A 14,843-nucleotide genomic window follows, 5' to 3' on the forward strand; every position below is an offset into this window, starting at 1 on the left:
CCTTGCTGCTGCATGCAACCTCCACTTCTGGGCCACCTCTCCTGTCTCCCAAACAGTGCTTGGAGGCCCCCCTCTCCCCCACTCAAATACATCTTTCTTCACTTCTTCATTCCTGGCTGATGTGTTGTGGCCCTCCCTCTCTGTGGCAATCTGTCGGCTTGTCTCCTGAGCTCTAGCCTTCCTGCCTTGTGTGTCCCTTCAATGCATCCACATTCCCTCCTGCCTTCACATTCTGTCCTGCCTGGGGTTCTCAGTTCACCTCCTCCTCCTTCGGTGAATGGGTTTCCCCATCTGCTGGGCACTCCCCTCATTACTACTCACTTACTCTCCGCAAACATACACCTCCCTTATCATCGCCCATGGCTTCTTTCTTCTCCAAATCGAAATCGCCTTTCCCACTCTACACTCTAGACCTGTCACCTCACTCAGGCACCCCGATTGACTTTCCTCTAAGCTGTCCTCTTCTTTGTGCATCCTCAACTCCCCCGACCATAGGGCTCTTCTTTCCTTCCCTGTGGTCAGCATTCCCCTGTCTGTTTTAGGGCTGATGCCTCTCTTTCCAGTCTTCTGCCCTCTGGTTCTGCTTGTGGCATCTGTCCATCTTTCAACAGCCTTTCCTCACTCAATGAGCAGAATCTTGGAGAGTCCCCTCCCTTGCAGCTGGGTGCCTGGGAGTCTGGCCATACTGCACATGGGCTTCTCCTGCAGAGCCACACCCCCTCGCAGCGCTGGTTTCCTTGGTACTTCATTGAGGCAAGGTGCGTCATTGGGACCTGTGGGTGCAGGTGAGCCAGCCTTCCAACCCATGACCACAGACTGTGATGCAGCCCAAAGCCGGCCCCAGGTCACCTTTCCCCGGGCAGAATGGCACCTTCTGGAGCGCCTGGTGTGGTCCTGGGGCACCCAAGCTGCCCATTCAGGGCAGGCCTAGGTAGGCTGCAAACAGCCTCTGCACGTCCTTCCTCTGTCTGGGCCTGAGTCTGGGCCTGCATTGAGCTTTTCTCACTCCCTCCCCTTGGCGTTGCAGAAAGCTTCTGGTCCCTAAGTGCCACCTCTCCTTTCCATCCAGGCTTCAACTCTCACTGTCCAAAACAGCTGTCTTGATGGCCAGCCACCGCATAGAACCCAGCAGGTCAGAGCATCCGAGAAGCACAGCAGCACAGCAGAGCCCACACCTCCTTCTCTCCTCACTTGCCTTATCCTCTAAGGATGAGGGGAGGCAAGCCCACCACCATCACCCCTGCTCCTTCTTGCTGCCAATGTTCTGTGGAGAGATCTATCTCAAACTCCAGCTGAGACTCTGGGTGCCAGCGCCTCACAGCCTCATCCTAAACACTTGGGTAGCATGCTCTGGGCTGGGTGACCGGCTAGGATGATCCCTGAAATCTGCCTCAGCTGAAGTACAGTAGCTTCCAACAGTCACAATAACAATGCTCATCAACGTTGTCAGTGACATCACCATCATCAAAGGCTGCTTGTCAGCCTGGGTCTCACATTGCAAGTGCTGGCTTTCAGTGGCAATTGCTCATGAATTGCACACACGATCTGACGGGAACCCCAAGCTCTCCAGGCAGGAAAGTACACAGGCTCGCTTACACTCAGCACACAAGCTGTCAAACCTCACACCCTCACATATACATATGGCCACACATGCACAAGGGGTCCCTCACAGGTAAAGACACCCACACATCATACATATTCAGCACAAAGAATATCATTCCCATTCAATCCACATGCTTAGATCCACACTTACATACAGATTTCCATTCAGGCACACACAGTCTCTCTCTCTCTCTCTCTCTCTCTCTCTCTCTCTCTCTCTCTCTCTCTCTCTCTCTCTCTCTCTCTCTCTCTCTCTCTCTCTCTCTCTCTCTCTCTCTCTCTCTCTCTCTCTCTCTCTTTCTCTCTCTCTCTCTCTCTCTCACACACACACACACACACACACACACACAAACAGACACAAGGAACCAAGACTCCCTGGTGAGGAAGGTGCACACAAGTTCCTGTGGCATAGGGCCTGGTTGCTGTGTGTGGAACCTGAATTCCTGGTGTGGATAGTGTGTGACTTAGAGGCCTAGAACCTTGTACTTTAAGGTGACTGGACTGCGGTAGGTATCTCCAGCTGCACTCTCTTTTGGTCTCTTCTCCCCTGCAATGATCTGCAAGGCACCTGGCTAGTAATCAGCTCTTGGAGGGAATTGGGAGACAGCAGCAGGGCCGGACCAGAAGGTCAGTTTAGGGCCAGTCCTCCAGCCCAGGCATTCCCGGAAGCCAAGAGTGCAGGGCAAACAAGCTCCAAATACTGCACCTTGGAGGGAGGCCTGCATCAGAGAATACTTGGGCTTTCCTTCCTGCTTGCAGCTTTGGTAGGCCCCTGCTGCTGCATGCACCTCCACTTCCAGGCTACCTCTCCTGTCTCCCAACCAGTGCTTGGAGGTTTCCTCAGCAATGAAATATATCTTTCTTGACTTCTTCATTCTTGGCTGATTTGTTGTAGCCCTCCCTCTCTCTGGCAATCTGTTGGCTTCTCTCCTGAGCTCTAGCCTTCCTGCCTCATGTGTCCCTTCATTGCATCTATGCTCTGTCCTGCCCTCCCATTTTGTCCCTGCCTCGGGTTCTCAGTTCACCTCCTCCTCCTCGTTTGGTGAAGATGCATCCCCTATGTGCTCCATACTCCCCTCATGACTTCTTACTTACTCCACGAAAACACAATTCTCACTTATCACCACCTATGGCTTCTTTCTTCTCCAAATGAAATCAGCTTTCCCACTCTACACTCTTGATGCCTGTCACCTCACTCAGGCACCCGATTCACTTTCCTTTAAGCTGTCCTCTCCTTTGTGCATCCTCAACTCCCCCAACCATAGGGCTCTTCTTTCCTTCTCTGTGGTTAGCATTCCTCTGTCTGCTTTATGTGTTAGAGCCATGGCCTTGAGCAGTAATATGCTCACAAACAGAAGCCAGAACCTGAATTGAAGCCCATGATGATTGGGCACTTACCACACCCCCTACACACACACAAACACACAAAAAGTAGAAGAGATGTTATCAAGAATTTTATCAGAGGGCTGGGAAGGTAGCTCAGTGGTAGAGCACTTGCCTTGCATGCATGAGGCCCTGGGTTTGATTATTCAGCACCACATAAGCAAAAAAGAAAAAAGAAAAAAGCCAGAAGTGGTGCTGTGGCTCAAGTGGTAGAGTGCTTGCCTTGAGCTGAAGATCTGTGGGACAGTGCCCAGGCCCATAGTTCAGGCCCCATGATCGGACCCCAAAAAAAAATTTATCAGAGAATGGGAAAAGATAATTGATCCAACATTATTGGCTTTGAAAAATAAAATCAGGGAGAGAATAAACAAGAAATAATACACATTATTTGTCCTTACTCCTTATGATTCTAATAATGTAGTGTGTTCAAATTTAAACAACAATTAAATGAGTGCTTACAACTAATGGAAAAGTGACAATAACAGCTACCTTTCAAGGGATAGGTGGTAGGAAATTAGACGTTCCTCATAAAACCTGTTCAGGTGTGAAGGCCCAGTATGGAGTCTGCCCCAACTCTCTTCCTGGCTATGACCTCTGATGCTCTTGGTTATGATCCTGGAGCTGGGGATACGGCTGCCATATCCAATCTGTGCTTCACCTGCAACAGGAAGGTGCCCTGATTCCATTTGTCAGTACTTACCCTGCTGGAGCCTAAGATTATTGTGATTACCACAAATAAATAAAGCTTGAGAAACCTCAAACCACATAGTACCTGAAGCAGAAAGTGGCATGTGGAGAGCACTGGTGAGTAGTGGAAAGGGAAGTGTGTATGTGAAGGGCTTTTACAGCCCTGTATCAGAACACCAGGGCAGAGTGAAGGGATGAATATGGTCAGAATACTTTCTGTACACATCTGAAAATGGAACCATGAAGCTGATGGAAATTGCTTTGGGAAGTGGGAGGGATGAGTGATTAAGGGAAGGAAGTCTGGCCCAGGTCCTGTATGCCTATCTGGACATGTCAAATGCAACTCTGGTACAATTAGTTCATGTTAATAAACAATGTAAATGGATTGAGAGCCCGTGGCTTCTATCATCCTAGCTACTCAAGAGGCTAAGAGGATCATGCTTCAAAAGTATCTTGGGTAGTAAATTCCTTGAGACTTTTTTTCGTTGGTCATGGAGCTTGAACTCTGATCATGGGCACTGTCCCCACACACTTCAGCTCAAGGCAAGCATTCTACCACTTGAGCCACAGCACTACTTCTGGTTTTCTAGTGGCTTATTGGAGATAAGAGTCTCATGGACTTTCCTGCCTGGGCTAGCTTTGAACTGTTATCCTCAGATCTCAGCTACCTGAGTAGCTAGGATACAGGCGTGAGCCACCGGTGTCCAGCTTCAGACTTTTACCATAATAAACTGCCCAATAAAATCTTACAGTAGCATTGTGAATCAAATGATAGAGTGCTACTTTTGAGGAAGAAAAATCCATAGTGACAAACCCAAGCCCTGAATTCAAGCCTCAAGACTGGCAATAAAAATACAATAATAATAGTAAGAAGGAGGAGGGACATGAGGAGGAGGAGGAGGTGGAGGAGGAGAAGGGAGGAGAAGGAGGAGGAGTGATGAGGAGGAGGGACAAGAACAACAACAAGAAGAAGCCTACACCGAAGATGAAGAACAAGATGACGACATGATGGAGAGGGCTGAGGATGTAGCTCAAGTGATAGCATGCTTACCTGGCATGAATAGGGCCCTGGGATCCAAGACACTGAGGACTGTTGGGATAGGTTTTTGTTTTTCTCCCTTAAGTGACTATAGGGTTCAATAAAAAATAAGTAGATAAGTAGGTGGTTGTTCATGCCCATAATCACAATACTTAATAGGCTGACAGGAAGATTGTGAGCTTGAGGCCAGCCTGGGCTGCTTTCCTCAACAAAGGAAAAAAATTAGGAAGTAGTAAGTAGTTATATACTTGAAGTTATTAAACAAATGACAGTCCTCAAGGCTTCTTATCCCTTTCTTCTTACTTCAAAATTTCCCAGTGTAATAAAAAGCATCACAATGATGATACTGCATATTAAATGTGGAATATACTACATATTATATATGCAACTTTTCATCATGATTTTGAGTCAGTGCTGTTTATAACTTTTGGTCTTCTATATACATTTGGCATATGGATACAGTTTGTATCCATAGCCAAATCCATATATATATATATATATATACACAACCCTTTTTCTGGTCAATCATGTGTTAATCTATTTGTCATCATCTTGACTGAAATACTAATGTATTGAATACATACCTTGTAAATATCTTCAGCCTCAGGAGAGCACGTTTTCTACTTTGCCTTGATTGAATTAAAAATGTTGTTGTAATATAGACAAATGTAATGATATTTTCATATATATATTTCCTATTTGCATTTCCTTTGGGAAGTACATCTACATACTTAAAACACACTGTCATTTCCTTTTCAAAGATTACAAATGTTGTATTCTAATTGTGCCATTTTACTTGATTCTAGGAATTGTTTGCAAAGACTTTAAGAAAAGATTTACCTTTCTCACATAGAGAGATAATTCTTCAAGTGGCTTTTTATCTGGTAGTCTAGTGTCAGATCTCTGGTTCCCACACAGGTTCATTTCCCGTATCTTAACCCAAATTTCTTATTGCGCTTCTTCAGGTTTAATATCAGACTGTCTTTATCACAATGCTTTATTATAACAAATCTCCATTTCAAGTGTGTTGTATCGCCAGATTTGTTCTTCCACATTCTTTGAGTCTTTGATCTTTGAAAATCCCTCCCAACATTCTTTGCTGGAGATGAAATCCAGGCTTTCCTGCATGTGAGGCCAGTGCTCTATGACTGAGCTACACTCGCACCCAGCTCTTAACTTTGAGAAGCAACTGTCACTGGCTCTAGGTGAGAGTTTGTGAAGTTTCCCTCTAGGAGTAGCGAGTCTTGACCCAGGGTCCTTGACTTTGGTCACAGAATATGAATTTCCAGAAAAGTTACCATAGTAAGAAATCTTGAAAGAGCATTACTGGGTAAGCAGATAAACAGACAAGTAGACATGCAGATAGAAAGAGATATGCAATGTGGATGCTCTCAAAGGGATTGACACAGAACCCTTTGACAATTTTTATGATAAAAGCAAGATGAGTCATAAACTCATGCAGAGAGGTGTTTATCTTTGCTCTTGATCATTCTTGGTGTTATGCTTTTTGAGTTCTTGTATATTTTGTGACTTACTCTTTAGTGCATTTAGTGGATTTTTCCATAAACATTTGCTTATCCTTATGATGAGAAATGAATCCTGTGGTTTCTCAGAAAGACTGTATTTAGAAGAAAAGAAGATAATGCTTGTATGTGTCTAATTATATTGTTTCTTTCTGTGTTCCTGGATGCCATTCCCTAGGTATTATTTTCCCTAACCTATCCTGCCTTGGAACTATGAAAAGTTCTGATAAGACTTCAGAAAATTGCATTCAAGGTATAGATTTCTTTGACAGAAAATAATATCTTCTTCATACTCAGTATTCCTGTTTATGATTGTGTCATTGTTCTCATTTAGCTATATTTCAATTATTTGGAATGTTTAATGTTCTTTATGTAGTATTATATGTTTTTTTAGATATAGATCTTGGGGTGCTTTTTTGTTAGGTTTGCTTTGAACACCTCTTGGGATTGAACTCAGATCCTGGTGTATAGAAGAAAGAATACATTCTGCTACTTAATACGCAATACAAACATGGAAGTTATTCTTGAAACTATGTTGGATACTACGTTTTATCCATCTTCTGATGTAATTTATTATTTTATCTTTTTTTCATCCTGGGGATCACACAGTATCTCTTAGCTTTTTCCACCCAAGACTGGCACTGTACCACATAAGCTACACCTTAATCTGGCTATTTTACTGGCTAATTGATGGTAATTATCAGAGATTCTTTTCAGCCTGTAGAGACTGAGATCTGAAAATCATAGGTAGAAGCTACCCTGGGCATCAGAAAAACTGGCCATGGTACTGTGTGACTCAAATGGTAAAGCACTATCCTTCAGGAAAGAAGCCCAGGGACAGTGCTCAGGTCCAGACTTCCTGCCCTAGCACAAGTAGATTAACAGAAAACAAAACTCTGATTCATCTGACCGGTCTTGCTTTAAACCATGAGCCATAGAACTCAATCTCTTAATTAGCTAGGATTACAGGTTCATATAGCGACAGTAATAGTTGTCTATTATTATTGTTGGAAGATTCTTTTACAAAAACAGAATGTAGATGCTGGTGGCTCATGGCTGTAATCCCAGCTACAATGGAGGCTGAGATGTAAGAATATTGCTTCAAAGTGGGCCCTAAGCAGGAAAAATTTGAGGCTTATCTCCCAAAAACAACAAAAATGTGGAAGTAGAGCTGTGGCTCAAGTGAGAGGGTACTAGTCTAAAGCAAAAAGTTTAGGGATAATGTCCAGGCCCTAAATTCAAGCACCAGAATCAGCCTAAAATTTTTAACTGCTTGGAAGACGAAATAACCCCCGGATATGGCAAGTAATAATTAACTTAGGTTACCTGAGAATCTGGGTTTGATAGCCACCACCTAGATAAACAGACAAAAGATATTTCCACCACCAGAAGAAAATTTCTGCTAATTAATCTGTGCTAATTATCACACTCTGTTTCATTCCTTACACTATATCATTTAGAAAGTGAGACAAAAATAACTCTGATAGAAGGGAGATTGTTATGTGATGACTACTTTAGTAACAATGCATTCCTCAGTTTGTTAAAATGAGGTGTCACCTTTCATATCATCTTAGAAATATGTGTAAGATTATTAAATTTCAACTAAGTGTTAACTTCACTGTCCTCTGTGACTTGTATAAATATTAGAGAGGTAAATGAGGTAATGAAAAGGGAATATAAAAGAATGTTCCTTTGAGGATGAAGTGGTTTGAAGCTGGTCAACCAGGTAGGTATTCAGGAGGCCAGGGCTGTTTCTCTTTCCTAAGTTCCCTCTCCTTGACTGGACCCCTCCCCTTGAGTCTAATCAAAAGATGAGCTTACAAGTTTGGGAACAGTAGTAGTTTGACTTGAAGGCTCTTTCTAAACCCTCTTGCTTGTGTTCCAGGAACTAGTGCAATCCTTGGCTCACTGGGATCTGAATTTGAAAGAAATTGAAACTGAAAACCAACTTGAGCAGCACATTTTGGAGAAATTGTGTCAAAGGAACAGATAGCACATTTGAACAGATCATGGGAGGGCCTCTCCTGTGAAGAAGTCAGTCATCTGCTCATAGGAGGTTGCAATGTACCAAATGTCAATGTTAGAAAGGAGCTTTAATTTTGTTAAACTCGAAGCCCCGTTCAGTGGGATTACTGCTCCTCCATTGTTCATTTACATTCTGAAGTTTAGAAAGCAGCAACATGCTTCACAGAAGCAACCCCTGTTTTCCATAGCACTGGCTGCTGCAAGTTTGCACACTGTTAAGGAACTTATTGAAAATGATTTTAAGCAGGCAGAATAATAAAGGGTTGGGTTGTAGTGGAGCTCAAATTTCGCTGGATAGATGGTGATAAGTGTTATGTGTCTGCTGTAGGAAGCCTCTGCTGGCCTCTTGCTTGGCCAGCAGCTAATGTGACTCTACCAGTAGGAGTCTTAATAGGCTCCTCTAAGCATGGGGGCTCTTACATTGGTAAATATGTTCACATACAATGAAAATTTTACTTAGAAGAGCTGGAGATTTTAAACTTTTTGGAATGACCAAATCAGCTCCTTGAACTCAGATGGTAGGAATATTCAGTTGCTAACTGCTACCAATAGAATCCTGCTTAGAGTGGTAGAAAGTTTATGTCAGTGGTGAGATGAAGACAAATTAAAGGCTTCAAATAGTCTTAAAGATTTTTAAAGAACACACCATTCAATGCAAGTTGCCCTGTGGCTGAAAGTGGTAGAGCTCTAGCCTTGAGAAAAAAAAGTTCATGCCACAATAAAAAAAAAAAAAAAGTAAAAAATGTTCATGGACATCTCCCAGGTACTGAGTCCAAGTTCTACAACCAACTTAAAATTAAAACAAAACAAAACAAACAAAATGAAAATACATACAATTCAAATGACAATGTACTTCATCATCTCATTTTGAAATGTCCTCTGAAGTTCTTTATTCAAGTTTTACACACAGGAAAGTGTTTGGAATACTGGGAAAGTTCTCTAAAAGCTTAGGTAAAGGAGACTTTAAAGCCATTGTGAGATTATTTAGGAATCTGGGTTCTGAAAGGCCATAGATGTAAAAGCTAAAATGTGTGTTAGAAGAATGGAAACAAAAAGCTTGATTTTCTATGGATAGAATTTCAATCAAGCCTTTAAACAGGTTTGTCTGTGTACCTGGTGCTACATTTTGGGAATTTTGCATCTCTCTGAAAAACCTGGGGAGGTTTTGTACATAACAAGAAAATCTCTTTTACTTCACTCTATGAAGTGAGTGTTAATAGTTTACCAAAGGACCTTCTGTAGCCCTTTTAACTGAATGTATTTCAAGACTTTTAAGACCTCAGAATTCTTTGTACCTTCATCTAGGCTTAATTACATTATTTACTGTCAAGTTTATTAGAGTAAACCACTTAACCTTGTAAGGAGGATGATTCTGTGTTGAAGCCTGCTTGCTAAAGTTGCTTGTAAACAATGAAGCATTGGATATTTTGCATCACCCTGTGTAGAACAGACTGGATTGGGTTAACATTTCTATGATTTCTATGCAAAACCTATGCAATACCATTTGAAGTGTAGGATCAAATGAGTGGTGGACATTGGTTTAGGTTTTATTTTTCTTTATTTCAATTCTCCCTCAAGTATATGGCTTTATTATTCCTGGTGCATTGTATTATAAATGGTTGATATACAGCATGATGGGATTAGAAATTAAATCAAAACGGGACATTGGTCTTAACATGGTAAGTTTTTGATTAGTTTTAAAAAGGGGAAAGGTTTGAGTGAGAATTAAATTAGCAGGTTGTTAACATTCATAACTGAATAGTTAAAAGACCTAAAACAGAAGAAATTTATGGGGTCCTTAATATATCCAGCCTTTCTTGTTTCTGATGTTTGTTATCACCTAGTTGTAATAGATCTGCAATGAGTAAAAGTCAGTTTTGTTGGGGTGCTACAGGTGTTACTTCAGCAAGCCTTGAGAATGTCTGTTGATACTGAACCTGAGGGTTGTAAGAGGAAAACATACATTTAAATCCTTAATGATGCTGACTAAAAAGAATGAAATTTACAGTCTTTTCTTAGCAGGGAATGGTATACCTGTTTTGTTCGCTATCTTCAGCAGCCAAATGCATTTTTATAGGAAGGTGACTATCAGGAAAGAAGAGACTGTAGACAGACTCAATTCATGGATTCAGTTAAATGATGAAATCAAAGAGCTGTGTGGATACCTGGTGCCAGATGGAAACAAGTTCTAGATACAACAGACCTCCCATTGAAGAAGAGGTTGTGACATTTCAGAAAGTGAGCCAGCAGGCATTCTCAGGTGGATGTAGTTAGAACCCTCTAGTCACTGCTGAGAATCTAATGTTACATAGGTGTTTTCTGTAATTGTTGAGTATTTAGACCTACTTTTCATCTTTCTGAAGGAAATGAAAAGATTATAAAGAGGTGAGAAGTGTGAACCCTTTGTAGGTGGGCATGTATTGAGAGCAGTTGCTTCCTCTGGGTTGGCAAGTCTGGTAGGATGAGGGGCTTGTGTCTCCTGAAGCATTTTGATGTCTCAAACCTATTAAGGATTCTAGTTACTAACAAAGGGCAGATGTCAACCACAATGAACATGATGATTTTAGGTGGTCACTAGGCCCCAGATGTAATATAAATAATAAGACCAATGTTCTTATAGTTAATCAAACTGAGTTCCATCCATTTGTAGGTTCTCGAGTAAGATAGAATGGAGAGAAATTAGAGAGGCTGTTGCATTAAGAAAGTAACAACTATCACACCTCATGAATATGCATAGAGGGTCTTTCTTGACCTTTTAGCCTGTAAATTTGTGTTAAGTCATAATATGATGAGAATTTTTCAATTACAAAAATCATTAAGAGGCATGCATATATTTGTTGGTAAAGAAGAAATGCATTTGGGGGGTTAGAATTGAAAAAAAGAATAAGGAATTGGGGTAATAGTGAAGCTTCCTGTTTTAAATTACTCTTGTAGGACTACATGAAGGAAAGAATCTTCCTCAGTTCAATCAAGTCCCAATTGAAGCAAATGCGGTAGCAGTTTCTATGGCCAGCAGCAAGATGACAACTGTCATGATGCATGCCAACCTTAGCCAAATCAATGAGCACTGGCAACATGTCTTTGATGTCATTGGAACGAGGTAAGAAATGCCTTACAATTGTTTTCTACTCTCATGGTTCTTCACAGAGCTAAGAAACTAAGCATGTCCTTTCTCTACAGTCATCTAGCAATTCTATAAAACTGCAGATTCATGTTTGGTGTTTAGAAAGAAAAATTGGAAATTTTGCACTCAGCATTAAAAGAGATGTATTATTAGTTTAAAATGTTATGCATTAGGTTAATGTTTTTCTAGTACTGAGGATCAAACCCAGAGCCTCTGGTAAGGAAATGCTGCACTTGTGTTGCTTTGATACTCAATCTTCATATGTTACCCAGAATGGCCTTCATCTCTTGAGCTTGAATGATCCTCCCTGCTCAGCCTTACAAGTTGCTGGACTATAGGTGTCCTGTTATGCCTGTATAGATTCAGCTTACACATTTATTTTGAGAAGATTTCCGAGGGAGATTTTCATGAGGATTTAGTAATTCTCTGTTGAAGCTGCATTATCAGCAAAGGATCTCTCTTGTTCCAAATGATGCCTATCTATTACTGACTGTGTGGCAATTGTGATAGGTCAGGCCAAAAGCCTGGCTTCTAAAAGTGGGTCCTGACTGCTCCCACACTAAGAACCTAAGATAACAAAGATTTATTCCACAGACTAATGGACAATTTCAGGGAAGAGAAATATGAGATAGCTTAGACTTCCCTAGAGGAACTTTTAGGATCAGAAAAGAGTTAGGAATCCAAACCAAAGTAGGGCATGCAGAACAGAAAAACAAAAACAGACTGGTTTGGGGCAAGCCATCAAGCTTCACTCTTGCACATTATCCACATTCTCCCTGATCTGCCCAAACCACCTTCTCTTTGAACAGCAAGGTGGTGATTTACCATGTTCTAACGCCACTCTACTCATGCACAGGATGCTTTTCACTAGTTAGCTGGAGAAATTATTAAAGAAAAGATAGTGTCCTCGAATTCAAGCCACAGGAACAACAACAAAAAGAAAAGAAAAGAGGAGAAAAAAAAACCTAAAAGGAAAGGAAAAATTTGGAAACAGCCAAAAACTCCTTAAAATTTCATAGATGGAATTTGGGTGTTTCTGGGAAATTGTTAGATTTTTGAAAAATCTAAATTGGTGTAAGGATTATGCTGCATATCTACCTAGCAATTCTGCTACTTTATTGCTGTGTATACATGAGAGCATGGAAAATGACCCAAGAATCAGTTTAGTGTCTGGGAATACCTTTTTTATAGTGAGCAGGGAGCTATTATAAAAAATAAAGAAGGACATGATTTACATTCAACCGAAATTATCTGTTAAATAAAAACAAAACCAAAATAGTCTCATAACCCCAATTATAATAATATAAGTAAGAATTAAAAAGCCATCTAATCTCATGATCCCAATACAATTTCCATTTTTCGGTTGGCCTAACAATGATTCAGGAGGAAAACCGTACTTTTTCATGAAAAAAACCTTACCTATGCTTCCACAGGTGGGAGAGAAAAGTCCATAGACAACCATACAGTCTTGGGACCTAGGGTCTAGCACTGGTGGAACCCCACTTCCTCAAGGGTGGTACAGTGCATTGTGGGAATTGTAGTTTCCCTTGAAGCACAGATGCTCTGAAAGTGCTTGGTTTCTATTTTTTTTAAGGGGCAAATATTGTTCTGCGCATGAGCCTCCCCACTCCCTGTGGGTATTTTCAGCCTGCAAATTCCAGTTCCTTTCCCTTTGCCTTGCTGCTGGAAGTTTTCGCTTCAGTGGAGCTTGGGACTTGTAACTTGAAAGTATCTCTCCACTGTCAGGCAGGAACTGCGAGCTGGATGCAGAACCCAAGAAGGAGTCTATCCTCCACATGTTACTCCAGTAAGGGGCTGATGATTTGTTCAGGGTTCAAGAGTTTGTGTTGCCAAAGCCCTTGTGCGTCCAGGTGCCAGAAACTAGCTCTCAAAGCTCTGACAGCAAGTTGGGTAGTTCTCCCGAATAGGAACAACAGGGAATTGTGCATTTATATTTCCATGACTATGAATCATTGCTGTTAAGCCATGTGACTTTATTAAACTTTGCCCAGGTGTAAGATGAGCATGGTAACCTTTGTAGTGAAATTGTGAAGTGTGTGTCTGCTTTGACTCCATTTATATTGCAGTTGTATTTTGGGTTTCTGTGTTGTTTCACCTAGAGGTGTCTCTGTTCTCCTCCCTTGTTAGATTTCTTAGCACTCCTCGCTGTAGTTAACACGTGTTTGTACAAGACCTTCTTTCTAGGAACATGTACACATGAGATATTACAGTAGTGTTTGATGGTCCTGTTTTTCTTCTTTCTTTTAAGCAATGAAGCCTAGCAATGTTTGAAGGAAGATATGTTGTTAACTCTGACAAGCCCTACAGAGCAGAGGCACAAAGGCAAGTAAGGGCAAAATGTTTCCAGCTTCCTTGCCTTAAGCAAAAATTGGTTCTATTTCCTAGAGCACAAGACTCAGGTGGTACTCTTTCCTCTAACACTCCCAATCACTTGGTGCTGTTGGAAGATTAACAGTAACTACTAGTAGAGGAAATAAACTTGCCTGAGAAATCAGACAGAGCCTAGTTCTCAGAAGGGATATGGGGCTGTGGTTTTTGGTGGAGGAATAATTATCACAACTGAAATTATCTGTATCAGTTCTTACTAATTTATTCAGCGTCTCCACAGTATCGTTTCTAGTGCATGTTCTCTGAAATGTCCCACCTATGGATATACTGATAGTAGCCTTAACTCGTTGGTTTTTACCTGCATTTCAGAAATTGTTGGTCAAAGATTGTTACAGAAGGAAATTTGAGGTACTGTGTCCTGCTCAAGTTTGTATGTTTTGTAGATGTAAAATATAACAAAATATTAGCTAGTGTTATCCATTTTGTCTCAAAATGCTGAAAGAAGTATTATTTCACTTAAGAAATTCTTTGTGGGAATTGAAGTCAATGAAGCTTGAACATTCCTTTAAAATATCTTAGTGAAACATGTTGATCCCTTTTATCCTTTGCACTTCCTATGGATTTTCCTAGCTTAAAATGTTACTAGTATGGATATTCTCCAGTTTATTTGTTCTTGACTAGATACAACTTCTCCACTACAATAATGAGCCTATTTTACATTACTTAAAATGAGAGACTGCTAAAATATGTATTCCAAAACAATTGTTCAATAGAATTTAAATACACTACAGTGCCCGTTTTTCTGTGCTACTCCTGGTTCCTGGGCTCAAGCACTGGACACTGACCCTGAGCTTCTTTTGTTCCAGCCTAATGTTCTTCTATTTAATCCATATCTCCACTTCCAGGTATTTTTAGTAGTTTATTGGAGATCAGAGTCACTTAGATTTTCCTGCCCCGGCTGGTTTCAATCTGTGGTGCTCAGATCTCTAACTTCTGAGTAGCTAACATTAAAATCATAAACAAGTCAGCCCAATTACAATACACTCTTTTAGATACAGATTATATTTCTAATAAAATAATATGAAATAAGACTTTCAATTTTAAAGATAGC

The sequence above is a fragment of the Dipodomys merriami genome, unplaced genomic scaffold, assembly GCF_024711535.1.
Source record: "Dipodomys merriami isolate MVZ:Mamm:240054 unplaced genomic scaffold, mDipMer1.0.p SCAF_234, whole genome shotgun sequence".
Taxonomy (NCBI): Eukaryota; Metazoa; Chordata; class Mammalia; order Rodentia; family Heteromyidae; genus Dipodomys; species Dipodomys merriami.